Below are 23,609 nucleotides of genomic sequence, written 5' to 3'. Positions count from 1 at the left end.
TTTAGTTCATTTAATTTTAGTTGATCTTTCTTTTAAAAGAAAAAGGTCATTGACTATATTTGCTTGGTCTTGTTGGAGCCTAGGTTTTGTTCCATGGTTGCTTTGCATTCGAAGATAGGGTAGTAGTTTCTTTTTATTACAAATCCTAGAGTATGGTTATCTTTGAATGTATGTCATGTAGGTGTGTTTAAGATGCCTGTGACCGCTTCTCTTACTTAGTCCAAATGTCGCAAAAGTGCTAGTTTTGACGAGGATTTTTTGAACCTGTTTACTTTAATTGTCACATCTAGAGTCGATTTCTTCTTTTATTATATACCCATTCTAATGTCGTTTTAAACTTATTATGAATTAAAAAATTTGGGCCTATTTAGGTCTTGCAGATACTCCTATGGCCATTCTGTTTGTTTCCCAATATTTCTTCGCGTCGTGGCTTTCCCAAGTTGGTAATTTCTTTTCCTTACCTTTAAAATGGTTTGGGCTGTGGACTGTTCTTCTTCCTTATCAAAAACCTCAATGATACTTTTTTGGTGATACTAGACTACCGAAAAATATTACCCACATGCCCGAACTTTCTTGCCAATTGGCCCTATTAGCTAAGAAAAAAATACATATTTGAAATTTAGTTTTTGCCTTTGTTGTATATATTGGTAGGTTATTATTATAGCAGGCGATACTTTTTTTTACGCAGGATAGAAAAAATATGTAAAGGATTCTATTAAATGATATTAGATTGTGTCCAAGTGATAATGGTTTAACTGTTAATTGGACAGCCCATTTTATGTTCCAAAGCTACAAATTAATTTATGTTTAATTTTTGTTAGTGCAGGAATTTCATTTAACATGCTTACATTTCACACCATCTCATAGGTTTTTTTAAAGAGTTAATTTAAAGTACAAAAAAGGATTAAATAGTAGTTAACAAAGGGTTAATTCAAAATTAAAAAGGTTAATTTGAAAAATAAAACGGTTATTTCGAAATGGTAATTTAGTACGCAAAAAGGTAATTTGAAATAAAAAAGATTTAATTTGAAGTTAAAAATTGGTAAATTAAAAATTAAAAAGGGTTAATCTGAAGTTAAAAAGGTTTAATCTGAAGTTAAAAAGGTTTATTTTGAAATTAATAAATGTTAATTTAATCGTATTCATTTGAAATTAAAAAGTTAATTTGAGTTGAAGTCAAAACTGTTAATTTGGTACGACAAAAAATTCCGAAAGAAAAAAGGGGTTAATATGGCTGAAAAGGAGTAATTTGACGGCAAAAAAATCAATTTGACGGAAAAAAGGTTGATTTAACGGAATATGTGTAGCCTAATTGGTTGGACCTAGGTTTTTGCAAACCGTTTAGAAAACTGGAGAACAGCAAGGTACCCAGTTTTGAGCCTTGCAACCCCTGCCGCTATATTGAGGCAGAGTGCAACAGAAAAGAACCTCTTTTGGAGATATGGCTATAAGTTTTGCTAGATATATCATTATATTCAATTAATCGGTTGACAAAATAATCCATAATCCGAAAGCATTTTATATCCACGAGGGGAAGACCTGTGTGTTTCCAAAGGTAGAACCTTCAAGAGGTTAACCAATCATTTATGAAAAGCTATGACTTTTTATTTTATTACACTACTAATAAAACGTAGGCAAACATAGTCGCACAAAAAAAAATTGCTTATAAAAAAACAAAAACGACCAATGCATACTAGATTGATTGTGATAGTCGGATGTAAATAGGGTGAGGAAATTGGGCTTTTTCAAAACGAAACTCACAACCATTTAGAGCCGGCATATTCACCTCCTTAATACAAGATAAAATCTCATAAAAAATATATATGAAGATGAATCGCCCAACCGAGCGGGCTTTAAGAAAGGATTCTCCACGCTTGAACACCTCCTTGCTATAAATCACTTTATTGGGAGAAGGTACAGAAAGTCTCAGTTAAATCTGGACTTAGCAAGATTTGCTAATACGCTTATTATTAGCAAGGAACAAAATAAATTGACGGAAAGATGCTATAAAAACAAACGATTCTCGTTTTATTTTAATTTTTTAACGTAAAATAATTGGGCTCTTACAAAACTATACGGATGTTAAGTTCAATTTCATTTTAACATTAATCATATAAAAAATTATATACGATAAAGGATTTTTCTTTTAACTTGAGAAATGTGAGAAATTGTGGTTTTTAAGAGCGCAATTATTTTATATTCAAAAATATTCTCAAATTATAAGAAAGATATTTTTTTTTATGTGGTGTATATTGACCGTTAGTCGATGATTATTCGGAAATCGTGAGATGCGGTCTGGTGTGACGTAGGTTTCAGAAAAACATTTTCTTTATCGTGCCAACGTTTCGATCTTTATTGAGATCATCTTCAGGGCTCAAAGTGTTTTACGTGAAGATGTGCCATTCATGTGTGGCTCTCAACACGACACACATGAATGGCACATATACACGGAAAACAAACACTTTGAGCTCTGAAGATGATCTCAATAAAGATCGAAACGTTGGCACGATAAAGAAAATGTTTTTCTAAAACCTACATCACACCAGACAGGACCTCACGATCTCCAAATAATCATAATTCGTTTTGATATTTAATTTCAGTATATAAGTGTTTATGATTTTTATAAGAAAAACATTTCCATATTGTTTTATATCTCTTTTATTTTTTAAACGGACGTTCGGGATTATACCCGTCATCCGCAACTTACTTTTTGTAAATTTAGACCAAGTACCTTACAGTCTTTGACCATGTGGCAACTGCAACATGGCCCTAAATCATTAATTAACATCAAAACAAAGTAAAATACAGAAAATAATAATTTGCTGTTGACAGTTATAATCCCGTAACCAAATGGAAGTGTTTTTCTTGCAAAAACCATACATTTAATTTCACATTATTTATTTTATTTATTCGTAATTAATTGTTATATGGTTTTCTGAGAGCCGAATTATTTTATGTCGTAAAAGAGATCAACCAACTACTACTCACAATATATTTGGACCGCATCCCCCATCCCACCAAATATATCGCAGAAAATTGAAATTAGAAGGGTTGATTTGAAGTTTAAAATAGATTATTTGATGTTAATTTGGTGTTAACAATTATTTATTTCATGTTAAATGGAGTTAATTTAAAATTAAAAATGGTTACTTTTTTTGTTAAAAAAAGGTTAAGATGTAAATCAACTATCTTCACTTTCAAAAGCAAACTAAGAATGTCCTTAAAGGATGTCTAAAGACATTAAATGATGTTTTAAACACAGAAAAAACGAGTACCACTAAAGTAAAATTTGAACGTACGATCTACTAAACCTTCGATTGATATCAAAATAATCGATATATTTCGTCTTGTAATACTCTTAGGCCATTTTATTGTGCATTGACGATTGATCTAATTTGGGATTGGAGATGAAAATAATTCGGGCCTTATTCTCTTTAATGCATAGGGCAAAGGCACTCACGACTGTATAAGATATCAGATGTTTCGACATTTTTTTTTCAAATTGGCGGGTTTAATTTTCGATAATTAGGAGGATTCGATTCGATCTAAAACATACAATATTGAGATTTATATCGAATCGTGTCGGAACCAATTAAATTACTTTTCTCAATTCAATTTATGAGTGGTTAATTAAGGATCATAATAATTACTGTTGTTTTTAACTACTGTTGTATTACAATAATTACCTAGTTCAATTTTTATGTGTGGTGGTTAGTGACCGTTAATCGATAATTATTCAGAAATCGTGAGATGCGGTCTGGTGTGATGTAGGTTTCAGAAAAACATTTTTTTATCGTGCCAACGTTTCTATCTTTATTGAGATCATCTTCAGGGCCTGGGTTGTTGTTTAAATTTAAATTTAACAAATACATGTAGGATGTGGAAAAAAGTGAATTTATACAATGCAAAATATATTTTTTTATATTCAATCTAAGTATTTCTACTCACTCAAAGTGTTTGTCTTATGTGTAATTGTGCCATTCTTGCGTGTCGTGTTGAGAGTGCCAGTGAGATATTGCTGTTTTTTTTTTTCAAAATTCAGCCTTCTTTGATTACCGAATATTCTGAGGATCTAGTTGAGAGCCTCTGTCACAAGACATTGTTTTTTCTTTTTTTTATCGAGGGTTCGCAACAGCAGAGGTCATATAAATCTTCATGATGCCGGTGTTTTTGAAAAAAAGCCCATTTGTATGTATGTCGTGTTCGAATGCAGGGACGCTGGATTCGAACCCGGGACCTTTACCTTCCAGTGATGAGCGCCGTGTCAACGCCTAAACCGTTACGGCCACCGACGACCCACAAAACATTGTTGTTACGTTATTTCCTCCTGATTTTCATTAAGGGCGTAAAATTTTCAAATAACCCAAAATAAATTATTCCATTTGGCTTACCATAAATAAACCGAATTTGATTAGAAGTAAGAAATCTATTTAAGATATCGATATTTTACAAAGACCGCGGCGAACATTCAATCACCTTCTGAAGGATTTCATTCTGAATACAAATGAGTTATCCCTCTGGAATGACTCCAAGCACTGGTACAAATTAACAGACAATCTATAAAAGGAATTGTGCTGGGCGGTCTGCGTCTCCATGAACTGACGACAGCGCTTTGATCAAAATTGATCGTATCGGGTCCGCCTGGCCTCGATTGATTTTTACCCAGACGGGTTTCGTCTCATCGAATCGGCGTTGTCAACATCTTATAAAATGTTCTCGCAATTAAACAGAATTAAAGCCAAGATATTAGTGTCTTTAAGTTAAAGCTTAATCAAGTGAGAATATTTAACGTTTTTTTCTACATTGAGCCGTTTTTGAGATAACCAGATAACACATGGAAGTTGGCTTTCTGAATATATAAAATTTGACGAATGATATAGGCCAACATACTGGAGTAATAACTACAAAAACTCATTATAATTATTAGTCGAAATTCGATAATTTTTTAACTTAAAAATAGGTTATCTCAAGTCTGAAAATTTAATAATTATTAAAGAAAAAAAAATTGAAGTTTAGAAGTTAAAGACAATTGATGATAAAAAATTATTGAACAGAATCATGCAACAACTGTGAGCATGCAACAATTATGAAAATATAATTGATTAGCTTCATTATTATTATTATTTTGAATTAATTAATCTTTAATTAAGGCTTTGGTTAAGTTAAAAAAGTCAGTGTCACAAGCGGGATTCGAACCCACTAAATACGCCGCTGCTCTACCACTTGAGCTATCTTGACTTCGACCAACTCGGATAGCTCAAGTGGTAGAGCAGCGGCGTATATAGCCGAAGGTTGTGGGTTCGAATCCCGCTTTTGACATTGACTTGTTTATCTCAACAGAAACCTTAATTAAAGAAGTATACTTCGCTAATGCTTTCCGTGGCCACTTCCTATGAGGCCGAGAATCGAATCCTGATAACACGACATTTGAAAAATGGCAAAAAGGAGGGAAAATTCGAAAGGTGGGGTTGAGATGGGACGTTAGTGTCCGAATAGATCGAAGTCACGATAGCTCAAGCGGTAGAGCAACGGCGTATTTAGCCGAAGATCGTGGGTTCGAATCGTGCTTTTGACACTGACTTTTTTATCTCAACCAAAACCTTAATGAAAGATTAATTAGTTGAAAATAATTTATTTGGTCAAGCGCACCAAGAAACCAAANGTCACGATAGCTCAAGTGGTAGAGCAGCGGTGTATTTAGCCGAATGTCGTGGGTTCGAATCCTGCTTTTGACACTGACTTTTTTATCTCAACCAAAAATTTAATTAAAGAATTAAAGATTAATTAGTTGAACAGAATTTATTTGGTCAGGCGGACCACGAAACCTAAAAAATGTAAATTATTATTATTTATACCTTACCAACTTGCAATGATGCAATGGTTGGAATGATTAAGTTTAAGTTAATGTAAAGTCTTAAGTGACATTACTTTCCTAGAAGATATGTAAATTATTTACACATAAACTCTCGCTGTATTGTGTAAACATTGAACAGTTGATTGCATTGGCTGGGCTGTTAGGTAATCGAAATTCTCGATTTGTCGGACAGAAAAATTAAAACGTGGTTCCAACAGGAATTATTGAATATAATTAATTACGTCTGTATGATAAAGATGGACAAGAAATCTAAAGGCCCGTCTGGTCGATTCGGCGGTACGAGGAGGCGCATAGCGGTTAGTTTGCCTACCCGGAGGCAAGAATCGGGAAAAAACCCAGTTTGATCGATTTACGATGACGCAAATCTTTTAGAATTGCTCTATAACTGCCTCTAAACTAACACAGGGGCTGAACCCGATTTGAAAATTGCTGAAACCGACATTTCTCACACGGCGTCCCGTTGGACTGGGTACGAAGAGAAATTTGACATTATTTTTTAATGAAACAAAATTATCTATCTGCCTAATGATCTTCACCAATTTTTCGCAACTTGTACGTGTTTTGTCGAAATTTATCAATCAGCAACCAATCACAAATTGCCAAGCTGAAACAAAAGTAGGAACAGACACTATAGAAGTTGGCACAACAAAAGGATGTCCTGAAGGAGGGATATTATCACCTCTTCTATGGAGCCTAACAGTTGATGAACTGCGCGAAACCCTGGACCGCTCAGGAATAAAATGTCAGGGATATGCGGATGACATAGTCCTGACAGCCAGGGGAAAATTCGAGGAAACCCTCTGCAATATAAATCAAGAGGGACTGAAAACCAAAGAAGAATGGTGTAAAAGTGCGGGCTTAGGGATCAATCCAAACAAAACAACTATAGTCACTTTTACACGGAAAAGGAAGCTAGATCACATGAAAGAAATCAACCTCAACAACACTGTGATAGAAATCAAAAATGAGTCAAACATCTGGGCATCACATTAGATAAAACAATAACATTTAAGAAACACATCAGCTCTATCATCACAAAGGCGACACGAGCTTTGATGGTGTGCAGAAGAATAGCAAGAAGGAACTGGGGATACAGACCAGAAACCCTGTTATGGATGTGCATCATGATAGCAAAACCTTTACTTACATACGGAGCTATAGCCTGGGCTGATAAAGCAGAACAAATAACTAAAAGGAAAGAACTCACAAAAATACAGAGACTTGCATGCATCTGCATAGCGGGAGCAATGAGAACATGTCCTACAATTAGCATGGAAAAAATACTAGGATTAATCCCCCTATATCACATGGTAGAAAGGACAGCGCAGAAAACCATCAACTTTATCAGAGAGAAACCTCCAACAGGAATAAAACTGAAATGGGGAGACAGCAACAAACTATGGAAAGTCCATCCGTCACTCATGGCTCCAAGAGACGACATGAACAGGTTGTTTGAATTTAACCAAAAATTCCGAATATATCTTAGTACCAAAAAAGAATGGGAAAGAATGGGAAATAACTCCTTTAAAAATGGCACCATCCTCTGGTACACAGATGGATCTAGAACACAAGAAGGTACGGGGGCAGGTGTATTTCGACCCAGAACCAAATACTCAGAACCCATGGGAAAACACACCAGTATCTTCCAAGCTGAGATTCATGCAATTGAAAGATGTACTCAATTCAATCTAAATAAAGGGTACAAACAAGAAAATAGCTACCATGTCAGATAGCCAAGCAGCCAACAAAGCACTAAGCTCAAGTATCATTAGTTCAAGGATGGTGATGAACTGCAAAAGCAAATTAACCATATTAGGTATGCATAATAAAGTCAGCCTCTGCTGGGTCCCAGGACACATGGGAGTAGAAGGCAACGAGAAAGCGGACACCCTTGCAAGGAAAGGGGCTGCCACACCGATGATGGGACCCGAACCCTTCTGTGGCATAGGAATCCACACTATTAACGAATATCTCAGACAGAAGGACAAAAAGAAAATGAAGGAACAATAGAATTCACTCATTGGACATAGACAATTTAAGAATCTTCTAACCAATTTTGGTAAGAAAGAAATCTCAGAATGTGTCAAAGGAAGCAGGAACAGACTGCGAATCCTAACAGGACACTGCAGACTAAATGGACACTTAAAGAAAATTGGAACAATCCAAGATGGCACATGTAGATTCTGCAAGGAGGCAGAAGAGACACCAACACATTTACTAACAAACTGCAGAGCTACATTAGCCCGCAGGAGGAAATGTATTGGGATGTATAATGTGATCATAGAAGAGCTTCAACCACTGAAGCCGGGCCTATTACTCAAGTTTCTTGATGAAATAGGACTCACCGATGTGCTTTAGGCAGAGAAGGGGGGATACAATAGCTCTTAAAGGGCGCAGTATACCATACCCTGGGAAAATTACATCTACATCTACATCTATATCACAAATTGCCAGCCTAATCTCGTTTCTGTCAAGATGGATTTGCTCCTCATCAACGAAAGAGGTCAATTTTGTATTTTTACGTGTAAGGCAATACGATTAATTTGTCATTGAGACATTAAGCGGTCAAGTGAGAGTTTTATTAAGTGTGGTTGTTTGTTTATTTACTTATTATTTTCCAATGATTGCAGATGTGTAATTAAAAAAGTAGTCATAAAATACATAGTGACGGGCAATACCAATCGATATAAGTAAAGTATCGAGCATTTTCTTTCGATACCGAGTACTTTTGGTATCGAATGTTGTCATTCGATACAAGTATTGTATCGAGTACTTTTTGTAGTATCGGTAAAAATACTCAAATAGATTTTTTTTCGAGTGTTCAAATAATATTGAATTGTTACTTTCCGTTCAAAACATACCTTTCATCCAACTGGGAGTTTGCTAGTTACTGTTAGTACCGCCTACAGGCGGCATGCGTCAACAAATTTAATCGAGATTTCGAATTGGTGTTTTTTTTATGACCTTATGAGCTATGCATATTAGCCATGGTGACGAATTCTTATAAGTGTGTTCAAATGGGGGGGGGTTATCGTGAAAAAAGGGCCAGAGGCGACAGTGGGAATCGAACCCACGACCAATTGGTGGTTGGTAACTCTGCTGATAATTCTGGTAACTCGTAATTCTTTCCCGCGTCGCACCAAGCACTTTTAATTTCCGTAATTTTTTATAAAATGCCTTCAAGTACCTAAAAAGTATTTGCCTTCCTTCTCTTAGAGAAATACGTAATCAAGTCTCCTCACAAAAGTAAGGCATGAGGTTATTTTACTAAGAAAACTGAATCGTCGGCATCTTGTAAACTGTGCGGGAATACGTCAAATCTTTTCAAACATTTGAAAAGAAAACACTTGTAGATTAATTTTCTCAAAACTCGATAACGATAAAATTAAAATATCAATTTTGTTGAAATGTGCTGACAGCTTTTCCTTGTTCTTACATACGTACCCACTGTATGAAAACATACTTAAAAATGTTTTTAAAAAACTGCAAATTTTTGTTTATTTTAACGCATGAGCGTATTTTACCCACAAGTCGATAGTGACAAAGTACTCATATGAGTTAGTACTCGTTAGTATCGAATATTTCTTTCGATACCAATATCGAGTACTGGTATCGAATATTTTCTGGCATCGCACGTCACTAAAAACACAACTACAAAAGCGACATGCAAGTCAAGGAGAATTTACGACAGTAAAAATTCATCTACGGAGTAAAAATATTTTTATATCGACCACTTCTTAAGTTTAAAAAAAAAATGTTTATAAGCCGCACTTTTAATTTTTTCTGGCAATTTAATAAAACCCTTATCACCTAACACAATGGGCGTGAGTACCGCTTATGTTGTGTTGGTGTAAGGTACTTGCAGCTGATACTTCCCACTGGTGTTATAACTGTGAAAATCACCGTTTATTTTATATGTGGCCGAATCCTTGTATACATGAGAGCACAAGAAGAAAATAAATGCACATGGGAAAGTAAGAATACCAGACATCTCCTCCATTTGCCGGCAGTCCCCTAGGACAAATCACGCTTGGAATCCAGCGGAATGTAGTCACGGAGTCTGTTGCAAGTAACACGAAAAGGCATGTTTTTATGTGTTTTACACAAGAAAGAGATGTGAGTTGACGATTCCAATCTAGGCTGGAGATTAAGTCCCATTGCCCCTGCGAAATTGGAGCAATTGAAAAAGGGGTGTAAAATCGTGAAAGATAAAACTGCATAGCTTTAAATTTTGAAACATTTAGGCAAAGTTTGTTTAAGTCACACCGAGACGACATTCTTTGAGCCGTAATGTCCGTAGTTTCCTTTTGCTGCAGCGGAGTCTTCCCTCTACAGATGCAGACCTATATACATCATCTGTATACATCACAACTCGAACATACTTTGGAAATTGAACGTTGTGCAAGTCATACAATTAATTAAGGTTTTTAGGTGAGATAAAAAAATCAATGGCACGAGCGGGATTCGAACCCACGATCTTCGGCTTGATACGCCGCTGCTCTACCACTTGAGCTATCGTGACCTCGATCCACTGGGACACCAACTTCCCATCTCTACCACACCTTTTGAATTTTCCCTCCTTTTTGCCATTTTTGAAATGTCGCGTAATCAATTTGATTCTCGGCGAGAAATGAAATGGCCACGGAGAGTTTTAGTGAAGTATACTTCATTTTGCTTATTACAACTATTGGGTTTCGTGGTCCGATTGACCAAATAAATTCTTTTCAATTAATTAATCTTTAATTAAGGTTTTGTTTGAGATAAAAAACTTAGTGTCACGAAAGGTGTGGTTGAGATGGGAAGTTGGTGTCCGAGTGGATCGAGGTCACGATAGCTCAAGTGGTAGAGCAGCGGCGTATCAAGCCAAAGGTCTTGGGTTCGAATCCAGCTCGTGCCATTGACTTTTTTATCTCAACTAAAAACCTTAATTCATTGTAAGATATTAAATGGTCAAGCGGACCACGAAAGTAGTGAATTTAATAAGTTGTGCAAGTCATTGACATAACAATTAAAAACTAGGGGACCAAGAATTGATCCCTGAGTACTCCGTCGACAATTTGCGATTTTGAGTAATGACACATGATGTCTAGATGTCATGTCATTATCACATGTGGCTTCAATTGAAACATAGGTAATTCTATCGGATACTAATGACTTTATCAATTCTAGTACCACTCCTCTTACTCCTATACGCTCGAGATTATTCCATAAAATATTGTTCAAAGAATCAAAAGCCTTAGATAGATCAGAGTTATGGGCTGATATTTTGTATCCTGAATCTAGACTAGTATGTACAAAGTACATGATAGAAGTAATCGCATCAGTTGTGAATTTTCCCTTCCTCAATCCGACGAGCTGAGATGAAAAAAAGAACTCAACCTCTTATGAAAGACCCGCTCGAAGAATTTGGTCGAAGCTAGAAATAGAAAAAAAATCGGCCTATAACTGGCTCTATCATTCAGGCATCCCGGATTTGTGAAGAGGAAGAAAATTGCGATTCAAGAGTGTGGGAAAACTCAGAGTTAAGTGCTATGTTGAATATATATAGAAGGTGAGGTCCAATGTAAGAGCAACTTCGCAAGGACAAGTCCAGGTATTTCATCATCACGAGAGGAATCTTTACTGCTTAGAATTAGCAAAGCCGAGATAACTTCCCGAAATGTTGCCGGATGCAGAAAGAAGCTGCTATTTTCATTATGAGGTAGCGTGGGACGAGGACATCCGAATTTTTTTCATTGTTAGGCAATGTCAACAATCCATTCAAGAATATGTCCGGAATCAAACAGGAATCATTAACCATTTCATTATTGTAATTAAGTGCCCAATTAGTTTTTAATCTCTTACTTTTAACCTCATCACTTATCATTTTTCACGACGCTTTTCAGGGGTCCTTACTATTTTTTTATACTTGATACGTAGTGCGTTTTTTTTTTTTTTGCGGCCTTAATGACCCTTCTATACCTCTTGTAGTGTTTCTTGTATTTTATCCGACCTCTAATTGAATCTGAGTCTTTGTCATTATGACATAATGATGGTCTTGGTTATCCAACCTTAGTTATTTTGTAAGGTAACCTTGAATTTTTTACTGGGAATCGAAACAAAACAGATTCTAAAAGCTGAAAAAAACTTGATTATAGTCGGGAATTAGTTTGGATTTTTTCTGAATAGTGTTTTATGCTTTCTTACAGCGACATCGATGGTTTGGACAAAATGATCTGAAAAACCAGCGTTTTCGACCCTACCACTTCCACAATGATTTTCTCAGTTTGTCTAAATTTTGTCAATCATGGTTCTTGACTGCCCTCTTGCTCTGTTTGGGAGAAAAAATACGGTTTTAAGGGAAAACAGTCCGCTCACAAAAAGCGGAGACATTTCTGTTATTCTACATAAGATTGATGTTAAAGCCATCACAAAGGATATATTGTTTCATCTCTTTAATGCTGAAGTCAATACAAGATTCAGGTTCTCATAGAAATGATCGAGATTCCTTGAGGGGGATCTGTATACAGTTATTACAAGAAATTTAATATACCCCGTACAAGCCACCTCCAGGTCTTTATCCTGATTATGAATCTCCAACTCATCAACGTACTTAACATATCTGGCATGTCTGAGCGTATAGAACACAGCGACCCCGCCTCTCTTGTAAGATTTGCGAGCATAAAAGTCACTGGGAGAGACGTAAAACAATGTTGGAAAAACGGGCTATATTCATTATTTCAATTTTGTTGTTATTATTTTTGGTAAATGCCGTTTGTTTGTTAGGCGTGGTTTTTAAGTCTCTTTATTTTGTTATGCGTGTTTTTTTGTTAAATATTTTTTGTATGTGTATTATTAAGTGAATTTATTTTTAGGTTTTCCTGTTTTAGTTATGTGTAATTTTTTTAAATATGGTTTTTTGCTACGTGTTGTATTTAATTAGGTGAAGTTTTCCGTTAAGCGTCGTTTTTTGGTTATTTTTTGTGTTTGCTTTGAAGTGAACTTTTTGTGGCGTTTTTTATTAAGTGTTCAGTGTGGTTTCCGTTAATGTGGTTTTTTGTTAAGCGTGGTTTTGTTAAGTGCTTTTTTTTGTTAAGTTTTTTTTCTTAGGTGTGGTTTTTGTTTGTTTTTATTTCTGTAGTTTTAGGCGAATTTATTGCTTGGCCTTTTATTAAGGTTGTGTTTTTTTTGTTAGGTTTAGTCTTTTCTTGTGTGTGGTTTTTTGTTAGCTGTAGTTTCTCTAAGCGAATTTAAGTAAATTTTTTGTGTGGATTTGTGTTTTCAAGTAATTTTTTGTATTTTTTTTATGTGCGGTTTCTGTTAAATGTGGTGTTTTGTTATGTGCGGTTTTGTTCCTACTTGTAATTTTGTTGTTGTTTTTTGTTAAGTGAGGTTTTTTTTGGTGTAGTTTTTGTTAGGTGCGGTTTTTTTAAGTAACGTTAACACACAAAAACACTTAACAACAAAAAATACTCTTAAGAAAAAAACGCATATTACAAAACCCACGCTTAACAAGGAAAAAATTACACTTAAAAAACCGGCTTAGCAAAAACCACACTTAACAAACAAAACGACACTTTAAAAACCCTCACTTAAGAAAACCCCACACAATAAATCAATTCAAAAAAAGTTTAAAAACCTCACTTAAGAAAACACCATACAAAACATGACTTAAAAATACACTGAACAAAAACCACACTTAACAAAAAACCGACACTTAAAAAACCCTCACTTAAGAAAACCCCACACAATAAATCAATTCAAAAAAAGTTTAAAAACCTCACTTAAGAAAACACTATATAAAACATGACTTAAAAATACACTGAACAAAAACCACACTTAACAAAAAAACCGACACTTAAAAAACCTCATTTAAGAAAACCCCACACAATAAATGACTTTAAAAAAGTTTAAAAACCTCACTTAAGAAAACACCATACAAAACATGACTTAACAATACACTGAACTAAAACCACACTTAACAAAAAAAAACGACACTTAAAAAAACCTCACTTAAGAAAACCCCACACAATAAATCACTTAAAAAAAGTTTAAAACCCTCACTTAAGAAAACACCATACAAAACATGACTTAAAAATACCCTGAACAAAAACCAGACGTAACAAAAAAATAAACACTTAACAAAAAACACACTGAAGAAAAAACCTGAAGCAAAAACCACACCACAAACCTAAATACACTTAATAAAAAACCACGAACAAAAAAACATACACTACAAAAACCTACTTATGAAAAAATTACTTAAATTTACACTTAAAAACGCTTACCAGAAACCACGATAACTAAAGAAAGCATCACTCACACTTAACCAAGACGCCTTAGAAAAATAAATACTCTTAAAAAAATGTTGATTCAACAACAAATTATAAACATAATAAAACACAATTACAGTGGATGTGTAGGATTGTATTATTTATTATTTGTTACTGCGAGCATACTGCAGCTATCCTTTGAACAATTTGATAATTAAATAGGCTTAAAGTGTACATTGAAGGTCAATTAAGCAAAACCGAAAGGTGGACGCATGTATGAATAAAATAGTCGGCTAGTACCAATTAAAGTGAGACGCTTTCATAAGACAACCTGTTATATTAGAAGTTGGCTGTAATTGGCGCTGGTCTAACAGGCGGAGGGTGGTGGCCGAGGAAACCAACAATTATTTGCTTTATTGCCTAATCGAGAAGAAGGGGAGTGTGGGTTGACCAAAATATAGAACGGTCCACATTTGTTTAATTTTGACTAGTGTATAATCAAAACGGGCACTTAACTTCTCAGCCGAAACGGGCCTCGTCCGGCGCTAATTGCCGCACGGCAAAAGCGAAAAGCTGTTCGTTTGACAAGGGGACATTTCCTTACCTCTACTGGAAGTTGTTTTACCCGTTAAACAAAATATAATCGAATTGGCAATAATATTCTCAAATTTATTTGTATGTGTTAATACATATTACAAGTTTGTGTGTAACGTATGCTTTTTCACCCGGACATTACACTGACAGGTCAGCTCGACACCCAGAGGACGGAGGTCATGGGACCAGTCGTCGCTGGAACTCGATACGATGGATAAACGAGTGAGCTAGACATACTCGAGGCCGGTTCTCGTGATGGGAATATGTAGAGAGTTAGGTTAGATAAAAACTTTGTGTGAAAATTTTTACAGAAGGAGGTCGTTGAGAAGTAAGGAATTTTCTGCAATTTGCCTGAGGACTTTAGATTGGAAGAAATGCGCTGGATGGCTTGGCAGTACCCAACAATCCTCATTCCTTGGGTCCTAAGTGGTCGTTATGGTTTTTTATAATGTTTTGATTCAGTCTTTCACTCTTTTCCCTTTACTTTTTATACGAGTCATTTTGATAAGCTCAAGGCGTTCCTTAGATGTTGGTGGTTGCTCGGATTCAGGTTTGAAAATAATTAGCTTCATCACGCGCGCATGTAGTAATGGTGATATGGAAAGTAAACAGTATGAATGGTAAACAGTAGGGTGCCAAGAACGCTCCCCTGAGGGACGCCGGCTTGTATTAGTCTGAAATCTGAATATTTGTTACCTCACTCTGAAGTAGCGGTAGGTTAAATAAAATTCAAGAATACGTGTAATAAAGACTAGAGGATGCCTAGGTGCCAAACCTTATTGAAGGCTTGGACATATTTATGGACGCACCAAAGCAAATGGTATGGTATGGTGGAAAGGATACTAGGAAGTGGGGTTTGTATTCCCCAGGCACTGCAGCCTTCTGGCTTATTGTACCTTCCTAGTTCCTTAGTTCTGTCAATAGACTCAATCCTTCTTCTTAGAAGTATCAGGTCATTGACTGTTGTTGCTGCAATGTGATTCCCTAAGTCTTTTCCGTACGTTAGGTTAAACCTCCATTGAGCTCTTGTTTCGCGTCCGAAGATGATATGAGTGCCTGTTTCCTCCTCCTCATTACATAATCTGCAGATGGGATCATCGTTGTATATACCCATGTTGTGTAGATGTTTTCTCAGATACCAGTGACCGGTTAGTAGTCCCACCACTCCTGTGAGTTTTGCCCTCTCCAATTGCAGCAGTGTTTTTGCCAATCTTGGTGAGGGTTGTTTCATCATAAGTTTACTATGTCTAGCACCGCTAGAGTTTATCCACTTCTCTTTTTGTTTCGCTTGGATCCATTCTGCGATGGAGGATTCTATGTTTGTTTTTGTTATCCCAAGGATAGGTTCAGGGCCTATGTATGGTCTTGCAGATCCTCCTCTGGCCAGTTTGTCTGCTTCCTCGTTACCCAAAATTCCCCTGTGCCGTGGCACCCAAGATATCATCAGGTTGTTGTGTTTACCCAGGTTTTGGAGATTTTGGATGCATTCACTGTATAGTTTTGATGTCATGACTTTTACATGGTAATGCTTTAATAGCTGCTTGGCTGTCTGATCTTATGAGGATTTTTTTGTCAGTGTACCCTCTTCTAAGATATTCCAGGGCACAAGCATTGATGGCATGTATTTCCGCTTGAAAGATACTTCCCTAATGAGTTTGATTGCTCATATTTTGGGCTTGTACAGAAAATGCCTGATCCGGTTCCTTCGTTTGTTTTGGAGCCATCTGTGTACCATATCATTGTATCTGATGCTCTCCTGTGTTCTTCCTCTCCTTTATAGTCTGTTGAGACTTTATAGGAAGTTGTCAAGATTGTTTCCGGGATCATGTAGTCAGTCCCCATTTCTAATAATGGTTGTCTGATTTTGTTGATTATGGTTGTATGCCCGAATTGTTTAGTTCCTTTCCAATTTAATTGTTTCTGGAGCCTAAATGAGCTTTTCCTAGCTTGGTTGTTTGAATATTTCTAATGGAGGTAGGTTTAGCAAGGTTTCTAATGCCTTTGTAGGGGTTGTTCTCATCGCCCCTGTGACACCAAAGCAAAACTTTTTTTAAATTGGATGAAATTTGGTCGACAAGTTTTAAACTTTGCTGGATCTTTGATAAGAAGGGATGCTTTTATGTGAATGTAGAAGGGTAATAAACGTTTTAATATGAGTGTTTCGAGTATTTTGGAAATCATGGAAGTAGGCTGGTGGGTCTATTGACTTGTTGCACGGAATACTTCCATAAAAAAGGTCAATGAATGGTAGGGTGGCATTATATATTGTGGATGTCGGTCTGTACTTTCTATCTTATCTAAATCAAATAAAATAACTAAACAGAAATTCATTAAACTTAAAAAAGTGTCAATTAATTATTATTTTGATGTAAGGTCTTGGTTCAAATAAAAAAGTCATGTCACGAGCGGAATTCGAACCCACGATCTTTGGTTAAATACGCCGCTGCTCTACCACTAGAGCTATCGTGACTTCGATCCTCTTTATCGCAACCAAGACCTTACATAAAAAGAACAATCAACTGAAAGAAGTAATTTGGTCAATTCACCACTAAATCGTAAATGGATTAATATTTAATAAGTAAAAGAAGTATAACTTCACTAACAGCCCCCCCATGGCCACTTCATAAGTCGCTGAGAATCCAATCCTGATTACACGACATTTGAAAATGGCAAAAAGAGGGAAAATTCGAACGGTTGTAGGTTGAGATTGAGAGAAGGTGTCCGAGAGGATCGAAGTCACGATAGCTCAAGTGGTAAAGCAGCGGCGTATTTAGCCGAAGGTCTTGGGTTCGAATCCCGCTAGTGACACTGACTTTTTTAACTCAACTAAGACCTTATATAAAAAGAATTATTAATTGAAAGAAGTAAGTTGATCAATCGACTAACATAAATGGATTAAAAAACTGTGATAAAATTAAACGAATAATATGATGCAGGGGAAAGTTTAAACCTAATTACTTCCCAAATTCTCCAAAAACTCTCTCGAAATGCAATTGTATTTCACATCCACTACAATTGTATATTAGGCACTACGCATTTTGCCTGACTTTGGAAATATTCGAATATTCTTCTTCTCTGAAACCTGGTAAACCAGTTCAAAAAGCGTCATCAAATCGCCCAATTAGCTTACTTGCCATAATGCCAAATGTATTTGAAAAAATTCTCCTTATAAGACTGACAAAATTAAACTCTTCTAACCTTCTCCAGATCATCAGTTTGACAGTATATCCTGCTCCCTTGAACGCAGAGAATATTATGTGAGAGCTTTTGTTGACGCGACCTCTTTTCAGGAGGAGTAGTCAGTGAGATTTATTTAGTGAAGTGAAGAAGGAGAATAATATTGATTATTAGCTCCCCTCAATGTAAATATGTAAATAGTATCTGTATATCATCAAACTGCATATTGTAACCAAAAATTGCAGATCGTAATCAAATACAATTTGTAAATAGTAGTATAGTTGATAGAATACCTATAGAACAATTAATGAACATACACGTCAAACCAATATTTTTTTTTAAGAAAACGTTTGTCTAACAAAATATGACCTTTTGTTTTATAATGTAGGTGAAAAATAATCGCCAGTAGCGAAAACCAGTTATTAAAAGGTTGCGCAAATAAGACGGTCGAATCGTGAAAAAAGGGGGGTCTAATTTAGAAAAATCCCAAACTATTCGGATCATAAATTTTACGCAAATAATCAGGCTGAATCACCTTCCTGATTAGTTTGGAACTTAATTGCTTTCTCTTTTTTTTCTAAAACGGGAAACTCCCCATTTTCGTATAATTTATTTCCTCAGCGTTCCCTGTTAATTTACTCTATCACGCTATCTGAGCTTCGGTTTAGATTTACTCGCTTTTTTTAGGGTGTCATAAAAAAATATTAATGCGATCGATTAGTTGAGGTTTTTTCGTATGTATTTGAAAATTATATTATTAAAGGTTCGCTTATTCTCGAGTGTATTGGGTAGCAACAATTAATGAAATATGAGTTCAAAACTTTTTTAAATTTTGACAAGTACACATTCTATCATTGTCAATGTATGTGTCAGGCATGACGAAGTTTGCTCGATGTGTCTCACATAATTAGTCGTGTCATTCTTTCGTTCCATATAAGGGGCGAGTAGGAATGCCTCCCGATATGAGAACTGGGCGGCTTGAAGCAGCGAGTCGGTTCCTTTTTTCGAGTTTTTACAAGTTGATTTATTATGTGTTTCTGCTTTTGGTTATTATGATTTTGTCTTATTTAACATTTTATAAGAAATTTATTAATATTACTAAATATTAATAAAAGAAGATTGGACTTTTCGTTAACATGTTTTTTGTCGGTCGAATAAATTTCGTTACTTGAAGGCTGAAAATCCCGATATACGTTTTTTTCTTTTTTACGATGGTTCGCAACAGCATATGTCATATCAACCTTTGGGGTTCAGATGCAGGGATGTTGGATTCGAACCCGGGACCTTTACCTTACAGTGATGAGCGCTGTTAACGCCTAAACGGTTGTGGCCATTGACACACCTTCTTATTCTTATAAGTGCTTTTCTACATTTGCACTACGGAAGGACATGTGACTGAAGCACTCCTTCAAGGGAAAAACGAAATATGTCAACCAAAACGTTTCAAGGGACTTGTGCAAAGTGCAACAGATGCAAAATAGCCATAGACTCCAACACAATTGATCAACTAAAAACTGCTAAGAGAAGGAAATTGGAATTTCACCACCGCCAACCGGAGGCAGCTCAGAGGCATACGGGAACTGACGTACCATGGCAAACCTCCTCACATCAGAAACGCAAACAGTATCATTCGATGCAGCAGCCAATTGCGACATTGCGAAATGTATTACAACCGTCAGTCGCGATTGCCAACCTGGGAATCCACTTTGAAAACGGAGAGGAATCATTTTCATCTGGGATGAAACTGCAAACTGCCGAAGACCAGCTGCAATCGATTCTTGTTTGTACTTTTTTTACAACAAGAAATTCTGGGCTTAGTAAAAAAAAAATAATAATAATTTTCCGCTCTAACATTTGTTGTGGCCAGAACAAAACCAGGGATATGATGCTCACCTTAGCGGTAAAGGGGTACTTCACAGAAATCACCCAGAAGTTTCCATTGCATGGACACACTTTTTTATCCAGCGATCAGAACTTCGCAATCACTGAAAAAGCTAAACGAGACAAAAGACCAGTGAGACCTAGAGACCAGTTTAAAATAATTGCTCACGCTACATAGAAACATACTTTCTTAGTGATCAACAACACCGACTTCTTCGAATCAATGGAAGTAGCAGACCAACTTTTCCATTAAAAAAAGATGAGTATTTTTCAAAGCAATCATGAAAAAATTACAAAAGAAAACTTGGATGTCTTTGGTGTAAATAAATGCTATTCTTCGTTGAGTCAATGGTCTCAAGTTCCTGTACTCAAGAAAAATATGTCGGAGGAAGATTTTCATAATTCGAGCGTGGAAATGCTGATAAAATCATCTCCTTATCGAAGGAGAAGAAATAGGCCATTATAGCCATGATGCCATATTTGCTAAAGGATAAAAATACATTTTATGAACGTTTGTAGGTGTTGGCATGAACGTACCTTTGAGTGAAAAGTCATTTGCGAAATTCCTAATTTGAAACATCCATTTTTTAAGTGCAACTTTCGTGGTAATTGTAACGTTTTTTTTTTGTAAATTTAAAATTGGTTATAGCTTACACAAATATTTTTTCTAACCCAGGAACCTATCAGTTTTGTACATTTGTCCGTGAAGCTTCAATTTTTAGAAACAAGTACATAACAAAAGTTGTTTCTTTTTAATTTTGTTATGTTTTTGGTGCTCTCATAAGTTTGAGGCACTTACAATTTGATTAAGAAGCCTTACTTTATTTTTCGACGTTTCGCTTTTGTTATAACTAGCTTATATCATTAATTACATTCTCTTTTGTAATTATTTATTTTACTATTGCACATAAAAAGGAAGAAGTCGATCGCATCGTTGGGCCGGAAATCGGCATCGATGATCCCAAGCCCTTCAACCGCGCGAACTAACAGGCAAGCATTTCTTCGAATCTGTGCAAATTATCTCGAGATTTAAAAGGTTGCAATATATATAATAGGGGTAGTCGTAGTCACGATCTTTGTGTTAACTCTGTTAAGTCGTGTTAGATCGAGAAACATGATGACGTAGACTTGTAAGAATCGGCTAGATAACATTGCTCGAGAGTAGGGCCAATGTTAGATGTTAGGTCGAAGTCAGCTTGCTAGCCGTTAGGGCGCAGGTAACCAACATGGCAGCCATGAATTTAACAGTTTTTTTTTGTTTACACGTCTTTTTATTCTTAAATACGCATTAATTAAACCCGACCAATACATTTCTTTTGTTAATTTCTAACATGTCCTTATACTCTGATTTATAATAGATACATCCTCTATCCAATACGAATTGAATTGGCACGAATTGAAGCGTGTCATTTGTTAGTACTTTTCGACTCCATAGAGATCATTTTGAATGAAAGAGTTGATTAATTTTCTATTTTTAGTAACTTCTGGCATCTTACAATTTAATACAAAAGAAAACCAAAACAGACAGCAACAAGCCTTCAAAGACTGTTATAGCTTTATTTTTGGTTCTACCAATCGCCACACGCAGCATTGCGGTAACGTTTAACATGCTAAGAAAAGAAGGGGGCGTTCACGATCTTACTGGACACTTTCTATTCGAGTTAACAAGAGTTAACATCTTACAAACATCGTGAATAACCCTAATATCTGTTTCTCGAAAGCTCGTCTCTTGTAACTGTCATAACTTGAGCGAAGGCAACGAGGAAAGGCAAATAGTCGAACACGGAGTTAATCAGCCGTGCAGGATAGTCGCAGGGCGTGTGGAGGGCAGCACCTAGTTATTAATTGCCCCCGATAATCATAATACGTTTTTAGTTAGCGTTAGGAAATTAATCTTTTGAGATTGGAAAGCTGCCTATGTCGTGATATGTAACGCCCAGCAGTTCAAAATTATAGTTTCAACCCAAATTATTCAATTTTTCAAGAAAGGCGATATATTTACATTAAATATTTATTTATAGCCAGATTATTGCACGGCCTGATGTTCACAGAAAACGGCCAGAAAAATTTTATATAAATTTTTCGCATATAAAATTCAGATTTTTGAAATTGTATTCACCCTTTTTTAAATATAAATTCACCCTTTTGCAAATCACAATCCACTTTTTTGCAAAATTGCCAAATAAAATTCACCGTTATTCAAGTGAAATTGAATATGAAATAATTATTCTTTATTATTTCACATACAACAACCATTTCTACAAACAACTACCTTCAGATCAAATACAAGCAACATTAATAACTTTTAACAACCTTTATATAAGGTATTGGTTGAGATAAAAAAGTCATTGTCACGAGAGGGATTCGAACACACGACCTTCGGCTCAATATGCTGCTGCTCTACCACTTGAGCTATCGTGAATTCCATCCACTCGGACACTAACTTCTTATCTCAACCCACCTTTCGAATTTTCCCTCCTTTTTGCTATTTTTCAATTGCTCGTGACACTGACTTTTTTATCTCAACCAATACCTTACATAAAGATTAATTAATTGAAAGAAGTTATTTGGTCAATCGGACCACGAATTCTAATGGACTTTTAACAATTTCCTCTTAGCTTACGATTCACAAATGTTTCGTTTTTTCTTTCGCTGATCAAGTTCACCACTGCAAAATAAATTCATTCTTTGTGTTTAAATTATCTCACGGCTGAGTATGTATTTTACTGTGCTCTTCTTTGGTACACAGCCGGCTCAAAGATGGGAAGAAAAACGGAAACCATGTGCACCGAATGGTCATTGGATGCTCCACAGCTATCTTTCAAGCCGACTTACTAGTCGTAGAAACATGTGCACACGGAATAAATACTCAACACTTCAAGGATGCAACAATGATAACACTAGGGGTATTCACGATGTTAAATCGAATAGAGAAATGTCCAGTAAGATCGTGAACGCCCCTTCTTTTCTTTTCTTAGCTTGTTAAAACAGTCCTTGAAGGCTTGTTATTGTCTGTTTGGGTTTTCTTTTGTATTAAATTGTAAGATGCCAGAAGTTACTAAAAATACAAAATTAAACAACTCTTTCATTCAAAATGACATGCTTCAATTCGTGCTGGCATACCTACCTCGCATACTAACGCCTAACATCCTACAACTTTATAGGATAAGGGATGTATCTATTATGAAAGAGAGTATAAGGACATGTCAGAAATTAACAAAAGAAATGTATTGGTCGGATTTAATTAATGCGTATTTAAGAATAAAAATACGTGTAAACAAAAATCAGCTGTTAAATTCATTGCTGCCATGTTGGTTACCTACGCCCTAACGGCTAACAATGTGACTACATTTTCGACCTAACACCTAACATTGGCCCTACTCTCGAGCAATGTTATCTAGCCGATTCGTACAAGTCTACGTCATCATTTTTCTCGATCTAACAGGACCTAACAGACTTAACGGGGTTAACAGAAAGATCGTGAATACCCCTACTATCAGATGCGGGAAAAACTATTGTAGGATATACAAATTGCACGACGTAGTTCCCAGGTCATGAGGGGATTTCTGGCAACGAGGCAGCAGCCACTAGCTAAAAAGAGTGCCTGGGAAAAATACATAGTGTCAATTTTATTTTATGGAGTAAACAAGGGTCAAATTAATAAAGAGAAAAAATAAAAATAAAAGCAACAAACACTGGTAGTGGCAAACATGAGGCATACAAAATACCGATATAAAAACTCTAATAGGTTTACAGCACTCTAGTAAAACACTACTTAAAAATGGGAGTATTAATAATTAAACAATGTCCGACTATGACTAGAGGAGATA

This window comes from Cimex lectularius, unplaced genomic scaffold (assembly GCF_000648675.2).
Source record: "Cimex lectularius strain Harlan isolate CLEC.00 unplaced genomic scaffold, Clec_2.1 scaffold102, whole genome shotgun sequence".
NCBI classification, from domain to species: Eukaryota; Metazoa; Arthropoda; class Insecta; order Hemiptera; family Cimicidae; genus Cimex; species Cimex lectularius.
This window is presented reverse-complemented; position numbering follows the sequence as displayed.